At 42.0% G+C, this 18,403-nt stretch overlaps 1 protein-coding gene and 1 pseudogene across 1 annotated transcript in view; one reads left to right on the top strand and one right to left on the bottom strand.

Annotated features, from left to right (window-relative positions):
• RNF128 (ring finger protein 128) overlaps positions 1 to 18,403 on the bottom strand; it is a 191,340-nt gene that overhangs the window by 147,035 nt on the left and 25,902 nt on the right. The window lies entirely within an intron of this gene.
• Positions 11,420 to 17,712, top strand: LOC110194760 (hereditary hemochromatosis protein homolog; annotated as a pseudogene).

Here is an 18,403-nt window from a genome sequence, read left to right as displayed (position 1 = left end):
AATAAAACAGAAAAATAGCACCTTAACAAAACCAATCAACACATCCACTTGTATCCAGGGGTATGCGGAGCCAGCTCAAATGGGGAAAGTCAATTGTTAAATTTTCGATGTGAGCATTTGTACCTAGGAAATTGGTAAGTGTTACAAGTCGGGGCTTGATATATTGTTTTGGTGACTGTCTAGACTTCAGAAAGTGATGGAGACAATGTTAATAATGGAGATTAAACTGAAAAGTGTACAGTGCTTACAGCTTTTTTTTGGGGGGGGGAGGAGCTGGTTGTTAGACATTTGCCAGCATACCACTGACTATATTTGACAATATATGCAATGTTCTATACCTATAGTTCTCCATCCCTGCAAAGGATGGAGGGAGGTGCATTTTTTCACAAGGAGAAGCAAAGGACCAAATCCTATTTTTCTTTTTCTTTTCTTTCTTTTTTTTTTTTTGCTTTCTGGTGAGGCAGTGGGGTTAGGTGACTTGCCCAGGGTCACACAGCTAGTAAGTGTCAAGTGTCTGAGGTCAGATTTAAACTCAGGTCCTCCTGACTTCAAGGCCAGAGTTCTACCTACTGTGCCACCTAGCTGCCCCTCAAAACCTGTTTTTCATGGCCACATGAACCTTCAATTTGAGAAGGCCTCAACACCTCAACCTTAATCATGGTCTCTCACTGGCCTCCATGGGCAAAGGAGTCACCCAATGAGGCAAATAGAGATGGCCAAAGCTAACTCAGGCCTTTTTGAAGTGGACTCCAGTTCCAGTAACACAGCCAATGGGGGGAAAAAAAAAATCATGAGATTGGTCATGTGACTAACAGACTAGGGCAAGTAACAGACCATCTCCCCAAGGCATAATTATCATGGATGTAGACTTTCCAGCCTCCCCACACAGGGAAGTCATGTCAGCTGAGCAAGCTGATGAGGGTCTGTCCAAGTGCCAGACCCAGGTTGCAGCAGAATGAAGATAATACCGTTTTTAACGCCTTACAGCTGTTTGTGTGATTACTACTTTTGTACATTGCAAGCATGGGATACTAATGGCCACTTTACCAGAACTAGCCACCTTTTGGAAAAAATGATTGAATGCTGGTACCTTCTGGGTGCTTCAGGCTCCGTGTACTAGAAACTGGACCTTGAAAGTGACAAAATAATTGTTTAAAAAAATTTCTTTGGGTCACTGTCTCTTTTCCTGTGTATACATCTCTCAAACTCAGCAGGCTCCTCTTTCTTTAGGCATTTCTTTCTGTCTCTCTTGATCTCTGTTGCTCTCCTCTTATTCATTTGCCTGTCCTCTTGCTTCCTCTGTATTTCTTCCGTAAAAGGTAGCTAGGTGGTGCAGTAGATAGAGCTCTGGCCTTGGAGTCAGGAGGAACTGAGTTCAAATCCAGCCTCAGACACTTGACACTTACTAGCTGTGTGACCCTGGGCAAGTCACTTAACCCCATTGCCTCACCAAAAAGCAAAAAAAAGGGGGGGCAGCTAGGTGGCGCAGTGGATAGAGCTCCTGGCCTTGACCTGACTCCAAGAAAAAAAAAGTAAAATGTTATTACTACTCATAATAACTTTGCTTCTATACTATTGAATTTTCAATATTATTTAAAAGCAGATGAGAACATTTTACATCCCTTCCTCCCACATGCATACAACAAACACATCTAAAAACCCTAAATTGAGTTCCTTTTTACTTATGTGGCCTTTGGTCATTTTAAAATTTAATCTGTAGAATTTGTAGTTGCTGTTGTTATTTCAGACAGAGAGGAGAGGAGATCCAGGAGGAAATGGTGATTAACGGTGTCAAATTCTACAAAAAGGTCCAGAAGAGGCCCTCTCACTGGCCTCCATGAACAAAGGACTCACCCAAGGAAAAGCCATTGGCCTTTACTCCTCAGCCACATCCAGGGATCGTCATACCCTTAATCTCAGCATCACCTACAAGTGTTCCACCTTCCCAATTCAAAACTCTGAAAGTCTTCTCTCTGACCATAAACCCCAGCCCTCCTTCTCTCTTGGTGCTTCATCTATCCTAAAGCTATTCTTCATCCTCACCACAACCTCTAGTCCCTCCACTCCTCCCTGCTGTCTAAGGCCATCACTTTCTGCTCTGGCCTCACTTTCCTTCCTTTGAAAACCTTAAAGCATTATATCAGTGTTAGATATTATTCCTAACAGCAGTTAATAATAATTAACTCTAATTACAGAAATCAATACTTATTAATTCTAATTGCTATAATTTGAGGGACCTCCTGATCCTCTGGACTGGGGCACCTCCCATGGAGCTGGGTTCCACTCTGGTCGCTTGCCTTTGTGGAGACTGGCTGCCATTGTCACATAAGGGTCTGGAGAAGGAGGGGAGGGAAATTCTCTCTTTTGCTGGGAGTCCAAGGGAAGATGCAGGTTGTACTGGATTCCAGCTGGAGCTGGCTCACAACCAATTGTTCGGTTTTTAGTATGAGCATTTACACTGCTCAAATCCTACATATCAAAGTTTGATGGATTATTTTATTGATAGTCTAGGCTTAAAAAATGATGAAGAAAATGTTAATAATGCATACAAAACTGAAAAAAGTGTTGTATATACATGTCTTTCCCATGGAGAGCTTGTTGTTAAACTTTTACCAGCATACCCCTTGATAAGGTGATGGGAGAGGCCCAAAAGGGAAGGAGAGAGCTGTTTCTCCTCTGTTCCTCTCTGGCCTTTGAGTAGATGGCTCCTCTTGACTCAGGAGCCAGTCATCATTGATGTACATTTCCCTCTGCAGAGTTCTTATTAAGTCAGGAACGACATGTCCTAGCTGAACAATGCTGCTTTTCCTTCAAAACACAGTCTTTGCCTGTCCTTTGTTACTGAGTCTCGTATTTTGCTCTGTAGGAGAGAGATTCTGAGTAACCCATGGTTGTCAGGGCCTCCTCAGGAACAGGGGACACATGGACTCCTTCCCTGAACTCCACAGTTTACCCCTTTTGCTAATTCCACATCATTGGTTCTTTCAAATCTCTTGAGTGGCTACTAACTGGTCCGAGCAGCTTATCTTTTATTGTATCAGATCCTTAATCAGCTAGCACTACAACTTTCAGAACACCTACACTAATAGTATCTCCAAAACAGTATGGGATAGCCTAGAATTTTTGAAAAAATGGAACTTCATTCACAATAGCCATCGAGTGTAATGTAGCCATTATGTCATGTTAAGTTGCACAGAGCAGTGTGCTGGAGCTGGCTCAAATGGGCTGGAGAAAGCTGATTGGTAAATTTTAAATTTAAGCACTTACCCCTAAGAAATCAGCAAATGCTACAAATCAGGGCTTGATTTATTGTTTTGTTGAATACTTAGACTTACAAAAGTGATGAGAAAATTTTAATAATGCAGATTAAACTTAAAAGTGTGTCCTGGGTTCATTCCCCTACCCCCCCCCCAATCCAGCTGTTAAATATTTACCAGCATGTACCCTGGTTACATGTTATATTGTGTTATGTTATTACTCATAGGTAAGGGCCAACATATATATATATATATATATATATAAGTGATACTTGCTATAGGACAGAACATGTCTGACTTCGAGTTAGGAGCACCTGAGTTCAAATCTTGACTCTGAGACTTATTAGTTGTGACGCTAGACAAGTCTCCTCTGAATATCAGGCATCTATAGGTGTATTGCCATGGAGAGAGCTCCCACACAGATGAAATCACAGGGCTTGAAAGTATATTACAGATTTATTTTGGGGGGGAATGACAGTATTTATAAAGTCAACAAAAATTATACAATTAAAAGCCCTCGAGGTGATTAAAATGTCAGCATCTTCTAGGACAAGATATTTTAAAATGTGTTGAGACCTTCTGTATTAACACAATTGCTGTGTGACCCTGTTTTAAGACCATTATTTGCAGAGAAGGTGGGGAATCTGGCAGAAGTCACCAAGAGCTCTCTCTGACAATGAAAGCATCAGTCTGGGGGGACAAAACCCCACACAGCCCAACAATCGAGAGAGGCATTCTGGTGTAGGAGAGAGAGTGTGAGACTTAGGCTGGAAGACTTGGTTTCCAATTTCTTCTCTGATATTTATTACCTATGTGCCATAGACAAGAGCTGCACATTTCTAAGCCTCAGGCTAAAACTCCCATATGGCTTAAGTTTCAATCTTGGCTCAGCCGTTTAGGCAAGTGTGACCCTTGATAAGTCAGTCCCTTTCTCTAGATCTCAGCTTCCCTGCTTATAAAATAAAGTGGACTGGGGGAACTGGAGGATCTCAAAGATCCTTTACAGAACTGACATTGTATAATTATGTTTGTTCTAGGTTGAAACAAATTTGCAATAACCACTTAAATATGCTATTTCAAAGCAGCTATGGTTTTCCAGTGACAGGTATGACTGCAAGGGAATGAATCAAATGAAAGTGAAATGCCCACATACCACTGGAATGTCGGGCCTGTCATACACACGACTTTTTTCTTCTGCAGGAACTTGCTGAGTTCCGAGAAAGCTAGAAGGGAGAAACAGAAAATCTTGCAACCACAAGATTTGATAGACGTAAAGACCTAAAGTGAACAAATATCTATTTATTTTAATTCAAGTTTTATTGTAACTCTTCATTTGAAGAAAACCTATAGATTTTGTTACCAGTTCAGACTGATTCACTAAGTGATTTTTACAGGAACTCATGGACATGGGGGGTACCCTTCACTGGTATAGATCATAGCCTATCCCCACTTTCCCCATCCTCTGTGGTTCTTGTGCATGCCCTCCTACATCCCCCAATAGGCTAGAGATCTTGTTCTAGGTCTTTTGACATTCTGTGGGTACAACTATAGCACTGAGGCTGCCAACTGGCCAGTGGCCAGTCCACCTCTACCACTTTTTCAGACTGTACATTTCCTCTTAACTACAGAGAAAACATAGCAGATTTATTTGAGTCTAATGGATGATGCTGACTGATCTGCTTTTCTACATGTAATACTAGTGGGTGGCACTGTAGAAGGTACTCAATCCTTCCTGTTCTCTCCTCCCTTCTGGGAGCAGAATTCAGCAGAGCTGAATCAATCCAGGACATGTCTATCTCACCAGGTCTCACTCGTTCCCATACTGCCCCCATTCCTTTCTCATATCAGAGGCTAGAGATTAAATTAACCAGACCCTATTAGAAGAGCTAGCTTACAATTTTAGCCTAGGTTACAGGGGTGGGGAACCTGAGGCCTTGAGGCCATATGTGGCCCTCTAGGTCCTCAAGTGTGACCCTTATTCACAGAACAAATCCCCTTAATAAAAGAATTTGTTCTGTAAAACTTGGACTCAGTCAAAAGGCCTCACTCAAGGACATAGAGGGCCACATGTGGCCTCGAGGCTGCAGGTTCTCCACCCCTGGTGGAATCTACTTATCCAGACCTAACCTCTCTGTTGACCTCTTCTTTCAAATCTCCAACTGCCTTTTTAAAAAGAAATTTTAAAATTATTTATTCATTTTTAGTTTTCAGCATTCACTTCCATAAGCTTTTGAGTTTTCAATTTCCCCCCCTAACTTCCCTACCCCCTCCCCAAGACAGCATGCAACCTGATATAGGCTCTACATATACATTCATATTAAACATATTTTCACATTAGTCACATTGTAAAGAATTAGAACCAATGGGAGAAACCACAAGAAAGAAGAAACAAAACAAAATAACAAAAGAAAGAGATCAAATAGTATGCTTCAATCTGCATTCAGACTCCATAGTTCTTTTTTTGGATATGGACAGCATTTTTCCATCATGAGTCTTCTGAAGTTGTCTTAGATCCTTGCATTGTTGAGAAGAGCATGGTCTATGAATGTTAGTCGTTGCATAACAATGCTGTTACCGTGTACAATGTTCTCGTGGTTCTGCTCATTTCACTCAGCATCAATTCATGTAAGTCTTTCCAGGTTTTTCTGAACTTTGCCTACTCATCATTTCTTATAGCACAATTGTATTCCATCACATTCATATAGCACAACTTGTTCAGCCATTCCCCAATTGATGGACACCCCGTCAATTTCCAATTTTTGACCACCACAAAAAGAGCTGCTATAAATATTTTTGTACATGTGGATCCTTTTCCCATTTGTATGATCTCTTTGGTATTGCTGGGTCAAAGAGTATGCACATTTTTATAGCCCTTTGGGCATAGTTCCAAATTGCTCTCCAGAATGGTTGGATGTTTACAACTCCACCAACAATGCATTAGTGTTCCAATTTTCCCACATCTTCTCCAACATTTACCATTTTCCTGGTTTTGTCATGTTGGCCAATCGGATAGGTGTGATGTGGTACCTCAGAGTCGTTTTGATTTGCATTTCTCTAATCAATAGTGATTTAGAGCATTTTTTCATAAGATTATAGATAGCTTTAATTTCTTCATCTGAAAACTGCCTATTCCAACTAGCTTTGAGACACCTTAAACTCAAAATGTCCGAAATTGAACTCATAATCTTTCCCCCCAAAACTCTCCCTTCCCTCCTAACTTCCCTACTACTGTCAAGGGTACGCCATCCTCCCAGCCCCTTAGGCTCACATCCCAAACTCCTCACTCTCTTTCAACCCCCAGATCGAAGCTGTTGCCAAGGTCTGTTGACTTTACCTCTGCACCACTTACTGAATATGCCTCCTCTCTTCTCTCTTCTAACATGGCCACCCCCTGGTTCAGACCCTCATCCCCTCAATTTGGACTATTGCAATAGCCTGTGTACAGGTGGGTCTACCCGCCTCCAGTCTTTCCCCACTCTCGTCCAGCTTCCATTCAGCCACCAAAATGATTTTTCTAAAGCACCCGTATGACCATGTTACCAACTGACTTAATAAACTTCCATATCAAAACCGAAATCTTTTGTTTGGTATCCAAAGCCCTTCATAACCTCCTCTCTCCCTATCTTAACAGTCTTCTTATACCTTATTCCTAGCTAGGTACTCCTTAATCTAGTCATACTGTTCTCCTGGCTGATCTCACAGACCACTTGATCTTCTGGCTCTGGGCATTCTCCCTGGCTGTCCCTCCTGCTTGGAAGGCCTTCCCTTCTCATCTCCACCTCCTGGCTTCCCTGGCTTCCTTCCAGTTCCAGCTAAAATCCCATCTTTTACAGGAGGGCTTTCCCAACCCTTCTTCTGGTGCCTTTTCTCTGTTGGTTATTTCCTATTTCTCTTCTATATAGTTTGTTTGTACATATGTTTTTTCCATGTTGGCTCCACCGTCAGATGATGAACTTGTATAATGATCATGTTTTCTTTTACTTTTAATTAGATTTTATTTTTTTTAATCAGCAAAAATCCATTTTCTTTCCCTCCCATCCGTGTACTTCCCCCAATGGAGACGAAAGGAAAACAAAATCCTTTCTACAAACACACAGAGTACAAAATGAGGCTTTTTTTTTTGACTCGTTCGACTCGGAAATTTGTTTTGTTTGACTATGAGTCTTTTACCCAGAGGGGTGCTAGCCCCAGCTACTGCCCTCTTAGAGGGGATTGTCAAATTTTCAGTGTGAGCATTTACACCTCAGAAATCAACAAACTGCATATTAGGGCTGGATTTATTGCTTTGCTGATTGTCTAGACTTTAGAAAGTGATGGAGTAAATATAAATTAATGTAGGCAGCTAGATAGTGCAGTGGATAAGGGCCTGGAGTTAAGAAGATCTGAGTTCAAATATGACCTCAGACACTTATTAGTTATGTGACCCTGGGCAAATGGCTTAATCTCTATTTGCCTCAGTTTCCTCATCTGTAAAAAGGGGATAATAATAGCACATACCTCCCAGGGTTGTTGTGAGGATCAAAGGAAATAATAATTGTAAAGCGCTAAGCATAGTGTCCATCACACAGTAAGCAGTACATAAATGTTAGCTATTATTATTATTATCATTATTAATGCAGATTAAACTTTAAAGTATGTCCTGCATACATTTTTCCCCCTACAGAGCTGGATATTAAACATTTATCAGCATACCATTGTTTTTCACCTCTCTATCAGGAGGTGGGCTGCATGTTTCACCAACAATCCTTTAGAATCATGGTTGGTCATTATGCTGATCAGACTTCCTAATTTTTTCAGTTTTTTTGTCTTTGCCATACTGTTGTTATTACATACATCGTTCTCCTGGTTCTGCTTGCTTCACTCTGCAGCAGTTCATATAAATCTTTATAAGTTTCTCCAAAACCATCTCTATAATCATTTCTTACAGGACAATAGTATTCCATCACATTTAGATACCAAAATTTGTTCATCTGTTCTCCAACTGTTGGCCACCCTCTCAGTTTCCAATTCTTTGCCATTACAAAAAGAACTAGAAATATTTTTGTACATCCTTAGTTAATGTTTGTTTAGCTTAGGACTAATCCCTCCCTTAATCCTACCCTCCCTTTAGTTCCCTCTTCTTCATTCTCCCTTTTCCCTCCTATTTCCCCATTGAGTGAAGTATATCTCCATAGCCAAAACCTTCTCTGCCACTTAAGAGTTCTAGAGAGGTCCCTGGAGCACAGAGAGGTTGAGGAACTTGTCCAGGGTCACACAACCAGTATGTCAGAAGCAAGGTGTGAACGTGAATCTTCCTGATTCTTGAGCTGGCTCTCTCTCTCCACTACACAACTCTGCCTCTCACTAAATCTCACTAGTAGTAAAGCATCTTCCTTGGAACATGGATTTACTATTTAGAAACCTTCACTTATGTTCAGTTTAATAAACTGAGACTCATCTGCAGCCTAGTCTGGTCAATAATCAATAATCCTGGTCTGGGTCAAAATACAAGCTGAAGCTTTAAAGTCAAGAGGCTGGTTTTCTCTGGTCTTTTGAACATCAGCCCTCATTTGGCTAGAGCAATTGAAGCATATTGTTTAAAAAGCAATCTCATGGCTTTATAGTCAGCCCTTGTACGTCAACAATGTCTTCTGGCTTCCTCCTCAGCCTGTTGAGGCTAAAAGGTATGAGCATTATTTCTGAAAGCAGGTAACTACTTATTCCCCACTACTCACACTGAGAACAGGAATGAATACATTTCTAGAAAATACAAATGGAAAGCCATTTCCACCATTGATCATATTAATGAGGCAAACATTCTCCTCTGTGAGTGAGAAAAAGCACAGGATATTGGTGGGAGGCTGGAGATTGGGGGGGGGGGAGAAGGGCAGTACATGTTTACCAAGCAGAGGAAGTAGGCTAAAGAAAAGGAAAACAGAAAGAAGAAGAAGAGGAGGAGGAGAAAGGAAGGAGGAGCAAGAAGGAAGAGAGAAAAGCAACTTCTCAAGCTCAACTGTTCAAAAGGATTAGCTTAGCTTCGAGTTGAGGAGAATTCCTCTGGAGATGGTATTTGTGCTTCAGCAGATTGATAAAGGTCCTTGGGTGTAGACTCATGATGCTTTCCAGTCAATCGTCAAAAATCATGTCTTCTCTTTGTATTGTGCTTTTGTGTAATGAGAGCGAACAGTTGTGAGGCCCTTGAAGGTTTGCAGACTGCTTTAACTCTATTAGCTCTCTTAATCCTTACCAAGACTTTGAGAGGTAGGTGCTGTTATTAGCCCATTTGACAGATAAGCAAATAGATGCTGAGAACTGGTAAATGGCTTGCCCCAGATCACATGGAGAGTAAGAGTATTGGCAAGATCCAAACTCGTGTCCTCCTGGTAACAACGAGTCCAGGGTTCTAGCCCCTGTGCCAGCTAGCTTCTCTAGCCCCTGTGCCAGCTAGCTCCCTGAGCCTCTGTGCAATCACATAATCTACAGCAAGCCTACTGAAGCCGGCAGGTTATGTCCTGTTGTCCCAGTGCGTTATAGAAATGAAGAAGACATGAGTATCCCGTGACTCACCTAAAGTTTCCCCTCTGGGGCAGCAGGGCTGGGCCTTGAACCCAGGCCCTCTGACTCCTGCTCTGTGCTCTGGACTGTGGGTACCATTCTGGATTTACCCGTGAGCTGTTCTGGATTCACATCTGAGAGGAGCCCTTGCTGCTGGTCCTCATTTCCCAAAGATCTACAGTTCTGCAGGGGAAGTCAGCCCAGGAGAGTTAGGAAGCCCTCAAGACTGAAATTCTGCAGACCCAAACAAACCATTCCCATGAGGAAGAACAGGGCAGGGAAGGAGAGGGCTGGGGGGCCTGCCTCAAGAGCCTGGTGTGGCTACATGCACAGGTAACTCCTTGCTAACCCAAATTTTAAAGGGATGGTCTGGGAACACAGAGAAAGGAAGCAGGGATCACCAAGGGTCGGCATGGCTTCATCGTGATTACACCAGTAGTCAGACTGCAAAGTGAGCAGAGCTTGGGACCTGGACTCAAGAAGACCTGAGTCCAAATCCTACCTCACATGCTTACTAGTTGTGTGACCCTGGGCAAGTCCTAGAGCCCATTTCCATTGGCTCCTTTGTGAAATGGGCATAACAGCAGCACCTCCCTCCCAGGGTTGTTTCAAGGCTCACACTAGATACTCCATGCAAAGTGCTTTGCATTTCAAGCACTGCATAAACACTAGCTGTCATTATCAGGAATGTTTGCAAAGCCTTGCCAAAGTCCCTCATGGTGTCCTTGGATCTGAGATGGGGCCATAGGGGCAAGGTGAAGGCACCCTTGGGTGGATTGGGAACTGGCCGAATGACTGGACACGGAGTCATTCCTGGCTCGATGTCAGCTCTGTTAGATCCCTCTGGAATCTGGGCTGCTCCTCCAAGCTCCTCCAAGGATTAACTGTGCTACCCCTAGAGTTGGTCCCCTTTCCCCATTTGCAGGTGCCACAAAGCTGAGGGGGACTGCTGGATGACAGTCAGGATCTGAAAGGCCTCAGGGGGCTAAGAGGAAATGAACAATCAATCAGTCAATCAACAGGCATTTATTAAGCCCTTGCTGGCTTGCCAGGGAAGGTGGTCAGCCCTGGGGATGCAAAGAAAGGCAAAGGAGAGGAAATTTAATAGATATAAATATGAAGTCCTACATTTGGGTTCAAGAAATCAGCACAAGTAGAGGCAGCTTTGAGTGTGGGGAAAACAGGGAATTGACCAGGTCTCCTAGTAACCCCAAAAGCTCATGTAGAAGGACTTGGCCTGTATTAAGAGTATGGAGACCATGGGAGGTGATAATCTCCCCCCACCCCCATGCTGTCCTGCTCAGATCATACCTGGAACATTTTATCTGATTTGGGGAGACACATATTAGAAAGGACATTGGCAAGCCAATCAGTAAACATTTATTAAGCACCTACTAGGGGCCAGGCACTGTGCTAAGCACTGAGGGTAGAAATACAAATAAAAAGAAAGACAGCCCCTACCTTCAAGGAGCTCACAATCTAATGGGAGAAGACAAAACACACAAGAAAGCTGAAGGGGAGGGGGTGGAGAAGGAGAAATGACTCCCCTGAGGGCACGATGGAGAGGTCTGAAGACATCCCAAAGTAGAGCAGCTGGTGGCAAGGAGGAGCAGACTGTCCAATCTTAGATGGAGATTTTGGAGCTCATGGCTCTGCCCTCCAACCAGAGCTTCCCAGAGGAAGGTGACCAAGATGGGAAGGGAGCTGAAGACTGGGCTGTACAAGGGATGACTGAAGGGATTAGGGACACGGAGCCTAGAGAAGAGAAGACTTGGAGGAACATGCTGGCAGTCATAGGGAAGAGGTATTGGACTTTGGCTGAGCGCCAGTGGGCAGAATAAGGAAAATGGGTAGAAGCTGTACAGTCAAGTTACAGCTCCATGCAAGAAGGAACATAGTTGGAATTTTAAAAACCTGGAATGGGATACACGTGGTGGGGGACAGGCAGAGGTGGAGTTCTTCCAGTAAAGGATGGCAGCTGGCTGCTTGTTGGGGTTGCTACTGATGGAGCTTTTAGCTGAGAGGGAGGAGGAAAAGGAAGGTGGGGAAGGAGGGGGAGCTCACCTGTAGCTAAAAGGATTGGAAGGTCAGGGAAAGGCCAAGTGCTGCATTGAGGTTAAGCCATAGCACCTACTATGTGCCAGGCACTGTGCTAAGCACTTTATAATTATATTCTCATTTGATCCTCAGAACAACCCTGGGAGGTACGTGCTGTTATTATCCCCATTTTTGAGATGAGGAAACTGAGACAGACAGGTTAAATGACTTCTCCCCAGCTACCCAATTAGCTAGTGTCTGAGGTAGGATTCAAACTCAGGTCTTCCTGACTCCAGGCCTAGTACTCTATCCACTGTACTACCAGTTGATTGTTAAACAACCAGCTCTCCAGGGGGAAAAAAATGAACCCGTAATACACTTTTCCATTTAATCTGCGTCATAAGCATTTTCTCCATCACTTTCTTAAATTTAAACAATTAAGAAAACAATAAATCAAGCCTTGATTTATAGTGCTTGTTGATTTCCAAGTTGTAAATACTCACAGCACACCCTGTACATACCCCAAGGGGCTCAATGACAAAAAGAAAGATCCTTTATACACTAAAATAGTTATAGCAGCCCTCTTTGTAGTAGCAAAGAACCGGAAATAAAGTGGAATCCCATTGACTGAGGACTTGCTAGACAAATGGTGGTAAATGAATGGAATTGGATTACTCTGACATGGAAAATATTATGATGAATATTTCCACTTCCCCTCCTCCACTTTGAGATGGTAGTTCAAGATTCTTGTTATAATTTTCTCTTAGCTTTTGTTAAGCATGCATTTCTCCCCTACTTGGTTGGTTCTTTGTGTTTAAAAAGAATGAGCCAACTTTGACTGCTCCTATTTCCCACTCAGCAAAGGGTTGGCAATTTGTTTACATTATTTTCCTTCCTTTTCCTCCCCTCCAAGAAAAAAACCCACCAAAAAATCATCTCCCTAATTCCCCTCCTCCATTCTCCCCCAAAACTCAGACCCACCAGAATTAAAATTATTTTTCCTTAAAAAAGATGGAGGAGAATCTAGGAAGCACTAGAAAAATTAGGGCAACTAGGTGGCACAGTGGATAGAGTACTGGCCCTGGAATCAGGAGGACCTGAGTTAAAATCTAGCTTCAGACACTTACTAGCTTTGTGACCCTGGGCAAGTCATTTAACCCCAATTGCCTTAAAACAAAGAATAGGGGAAAGTTTTCATGATTAATGAGGAAAATATGTTTAACATGATTGTACATATATTAGATTGCTTGCTATCTTGGGGAGGGGGGAGGGGAAGGAGGGAGAAAAATTTGGAACTCAAAATTTTACAAAAGTGAAAGAATTATAAGCACTGATACAGAATGAAGTAAGCAGAACCAGGAAAACAATGTATACAATGACTATAACAACAGAAGCCAAAATGTATGAAATAAACCAGGCTTGGCCTCAAAGAAAAGGTATGAGAAGGCTCTTTCACCCACCCACTTTTTTTTGCCGAGGTGGGGGATGATGGGTGTGACACAATTCATATAAAGTCAGATTTTTAAGTGTTCATTAATTTTGTTGGATTTTTCCCACCTAATTTTTCCTTTATAATGACGCATGCCTTTCTGGGAGGAAATGTACACTGGGAAATGTAGTGGATGTTAAAAAAAAAAAAGATAATGATATAAATTTGTTCTTAAGAAGAAGATTGGGAAGTAGAAGGGGACCACATTGTAAAGGACTTTAAATGCCAAATAAAGTAGTTTATGGTTGATCCTAGAGGACTCAGGGGTGGGGAACCTGAGGCCTCAAGGCCACCTGTGGCCCTTAAGGTCCTCAAGTGTGGCTCTTTGCTTGAATCCAAACTTCACAGAACAAAGAGGGGTGGGAAACCTGCTAGAGGTAATAGGGAGTCATTGGTATTCCTTGAGCAGGAGAGTAGCAAGGTCAGACCAGGGCTTGCACAGCACTAGGATTTTGCCTGAAATCTTGGGTTTTCCAGAAACTGTGGCAGCTAGGTGGTGCAGCGGATAGATAGTGTGCAGAACTAAAATTTGGTTGAGAGACTACTGATAACTTTTGAGAGGACAGTTTCAGTTGAATGATGAGGCCAGATAGTTTAGAACTCAATGAGAGGATGAACTAGAGAAGCCTTTTAAAAAACTTTAGCCATCATGAGGAGGAGAGGTATAGGATAATAGCTAGTTCAGATAGCTGGATCAAGTGAGAGATTTTAAGATGGGGAAGACATGGATGTGTTCAGAGGAAGGATCCAGTAAATGGGGAGCTATTGAAGGTGATAAACAGTGGGAATGATTGGGGGTGAAATCAGATGAAGAAAATGGGATGGGATCAAGGATGTGCACAGAGGAGTTTATCTTCTTGAGGAGAAGGGCTGTCTCTTCCCATGAAATGGGGTAAAGCAGAAGATAAAGGAAGAAGACATTGAAGTGATCTGAGATACAGCTGAAATGTTGAGGAGGGGGTGTCATGGGAGGCTTGAGGAAAGACAAGAAGGTTTGGAATAGCTGCTCTGAAAAGTGGAATAATGAATTAGTTAGGAAGGGGGAGAATGATTACCTTGATTCAGCGATGGCCTACTAGATTGGTTAAAATGATTGAAGGGGAAAGTGAAAAATGTTGGTAAGGAGATGGAAAAACTGGAACATTAATTCATTGTTGGTGGAATTGTGAAATGATCCAACCATTCTGGAGAGCAAATTTGGAGATTAGATAATAGAATTTTGCCATGAATATAGTTGACACAGTTTCATGATGTCCTCTGTTTTCTTTCAGCAGCACATGAATAGAAGCAAAAGAGGTGGATGGTGAGAATAATTCTAGGCTGGATTTTGGCAAGACATGAGTGGCAATTGTACAAGAGTGCAAGGGATTGAACAGTAGAGAATAGTGTAGAGTTGAGCTGGTTCACCATGGGGTCAAGTTAGGGAAAAGAGAAGGATGGAGGTGGAGGTCTGGGAAAGAACTGGGAAGTGGCAATGGGGAGCAAGGAACCTTTTGATTCCTCTACCATATAGACAGGAAACCAAAGAATTCAATTCAGGCCAATAGGTATCCACTGAATGCTTTCTACATGAAACTTTACATCTTGGGCAAATTATTTTCCTTTTGAAATTGAAAAAAGAAACTGATCCCTTATGGTTCTAGTATTAGAACATCTAGAGAGATGAGAGTCACCTAGTGACAGGAAAGTTTAGGAGGCAGAAAGATCCATTGGATACAACACCAAACTTAGAGTCAGAAAGACCTGGGTTCAAATCCTGCCACATATACTAGTTGGGTGATCCCAGAAAACTCACTTTACCTCTTGGGACTAAGTTTCCTCCTCTGTAAAATGGAAGGGTTAGACTTGATGGCCTCTGAGGGTCCTTTCAGCTTTAAATCTGGGCTCATATGTTGGACCTTGGGCAAGTCACTTCTCCTTCCTGGGCCTCAGTTTCCTCCTTTGTAAAATAATGTAGCCAAGATCAGAAGGAAGGTAGAAAATTGGGAAAAAAATTTTATAGATAGTATCTCAGACAAAAGTCTCATATCTAAAATATATGAAGAACTTTGTCAAATCTATAACAATATGAGTCATTCCCCAAACTGATAAATGGTCAAAGGATATAAACAGGCAGTTTTTCAGTGAAGAAATCAAAACAATTTATAGTCATGTGAAAAAATGCTTTAAATCATTATTGATTAGAGAAATGTAAATTAAAACAACCTTGAGATATCATTTAACACCTACCAGATTGGCTAAAATGACTGAAGGAGAAAACAATAAATGTTTGAGGTGATGTGGAAAAACTGGGACATTAATTCATTGTTGGTAGAATTGTGAACTGATCCAACCATTTTGGAAAGCAATCAAATTATGCCCAAAGAGTTATTAAACTGCCTATATATCCTTTTAACCCAGTAATACCACTACTAGGTCTGTTTCCAAAGAAGATTAGGGAAAAAGGAAAAGAACTTACATGTTCTAAAATGTCTATTAGCAGCTCTCTTTATGGTGGCAAAGAACTTGAAATTGCAGGGATGCCCATCAATTGGGGAATGGCCAAACAAGTTGTGGTATATGATTGTGATGGAATACTACTGTGCTATAAGAAATGATGAGCTCAGTGATCTTAGAAAAACATGGAAAGACTTGCATGAAATAATGAAAAGTGAAATAAGCAGAACCATGAGAACATTGTACACAGTAACAGAATATTGTTTTAAGAACGACTTTGAGCAAATAAGTTGTTTTGACTATTATAAATACCCAAATTAACTATAAAGGACATATGAGGAAAGACACTATCTGCATCCAGAGAAAGAAGTGATAAATAGAAAGTATGTATAGAATACTTTTACATATTATATATAGATATGTGTATGTGTGTGTGTATATATATACCTATTCATGTCTAATGGTGGCCATCTCTAGGGTGGGAGGAAGGGGAGGGAAGAAAAAAAGGGAAAAAAAAATTTACATGATAACTTTGTTGTATGTTTAATAGGAAAAGCAAGTTATACATAGTAGATTCAGTTTCATGTGCAATCACCTTTTTTTTTATTATACTATGTTATAGAAATGCTTTTTTATTCCATAAACTGATAAATAAATAAATAAGGAGGTTGAGCTCCATGGCCTTTGAGGTCCCTTCCAGCTGCACAGCTATAACTATGGTCATGTTAAGACCCATTGAGTGTCTTGAAGAAATGACTGGGTAGGCTCAGATTCCTTATGAACTTAGTCAATAGCTCACAAATGTTCAGATTCCTTAAGAGTCTGGCCAATATGGCGGATCTTTAATAAACATTGTCTCTGGCTGGAAGAAGGCGTGGGTTGAATTCATTCCGGCAGGACCCGCGTGTCATGATTTTGGGGTCCCAGCACCCAAACTCTAGACCTCAACATCTACCACAGGAATGAACTTACATACACTACAGTGTGTACATGCTACTCTCTCTTGGACCTCACTGGTGTTGCCGTTATTGATGACATTCAGTGGCTTTCTTATTGCAAAATGAATGAGCAGGCTACAGTCAAGGCAAACTGGATCTCTGATGCCCTGGGGACCAACTTCATTGAGGAGATGTGTCGTTTGATACAGAGCCATGAGGGGGATGCCCGAAGGTTGACCTAGTCCTTGACAATTAATGACACTGAGAGGAATCACATGCTGCAGTTCTTTGTAGGCTGTGAATTAGATGATGACATCCAGTTGAATAGCAAGAAAGGCCCTTCTGGACCAATTTGAGAAAACACTACACTAAGAAACATTGTGGGGGCAGCTAGGTGGTGCAGTGGATAGAGCACTGGCCCTGAAGTCAGGAGGACCTGAGTTCAAATCTGGCCTCAAACCAAACACTTGACACTTACTAGCTGTGTGACCCTGGGCAAGTCACTTAACCCCAATTGCCTAAAAAACAAACAAACAAACAAAAAAGAAACATTGTGTTGGTGTAGTTCAGAACATCCTTCGGAATTCAAGCATGAAGGATAATTTGCCACCTGAAGAGTTTGTGTCCCACCATGATTCCCCCAATGATACCATCACCTTCTCCTGCTTGGCCACAGGCTTTAACCTAGATCCATTTTGTTAATCTGGAAGAGGACCACTGAACAGGCTACATGGGGGAAAGAGAGCCCCAGTGGCACCCTGCCCAATGCTGATGATACCTTCTACCTCAGGGTCACCCTGGAGCTCCCCCCAGGGGAATCAGGGGCAAGTTACACTTGTGTGGTAGAGCACAGTGAGCTGGAAAAACCCGTTATGTACCCTGTTCCTGGAAAGCCCCCTAAGAAAAGGTCATGGTCATGAGCATCCTAGCAGTCTTCATCCTGGAGCTGAACTGTGTTAGTTTTCATTACATGGAAGAAGAAGCCAGAATCACAGAATATCAGTTTTGGAAGGCACCTTAGGGACCATCAAGTCCAACCCGTACTTGAAAGGGAATCTTCACTAAAATATTTCCAACAAGTGGTCTGGCATCATCCAGAGAAGACATTTCAGGAACTCTTTAGATTCTTAGATCCCCTCAATGGGTCCCTAGGGAGAAGTTTTCAGCCATATTCTAGAGTCCAGGAAGGTGCTCAGTGGAATGGGAGAAGAATATGAAGACTGAAGATGACATTTTGTAGCAAGTGGCACGCCTAGTTGTTCAAGCATTCAAATGGGAATATTCACTTCCAGTGGAAGCATATTCGCTGTTATAGTTTTAGATAGAAGAAAAAGAGAAGGAAAATACTCAGTGTGCTAAGAAAGAAGGAGGAATAATAAACTTTAATCCAAATGCCCCACTCCTCATTGGAATCCCATAAGGCAACACTTCTCTGCTGCTACTAAGAGTTGATAACAAGTCCCTAGTTCTGAAGATATTCTTCATGGATCTCATTTCAGACATCTAGATCTCCCTGATCTTTCTACCCAAGCCGTCCATGACCAAAATTCCTGAATTTCCAGAATTCCCAGGAAGAGAGAGAAAGAGAGAGTGTAAGAACTCAGCGCTTCCTTTTTATTACTGGCTTCATCCTTCGTCAAAGATGAGAAGAGTAAGTCTTCTTCTACCCTTAAGAATATAGGATTTTCTCAGATTAAAAAAATGATCGAGTA

The sequence above is a fragment of the Phascolarctos cinereus genome, unplaced genomic scaffold, assembly GCF_003287225.1.
Source record: "Phascolarctos cinereus isolate Bilbo 61053 unplaced genomic scaffold, phaCin_HiC Scaffold_8;HRSCAF=390, whole genome shotgun sequence".
Lineage (NCBI taxonomy): Eukaryota > Metazoa > Chordata > Mammalia > Diprotodontia > Phascolarctidae > Phascolarctos > Phascolarctos cinereus.
Note: the sequence above shows the minus strand (reverse complement) of the source record. Positions and strands in the feature narration are given on the sequence as shown.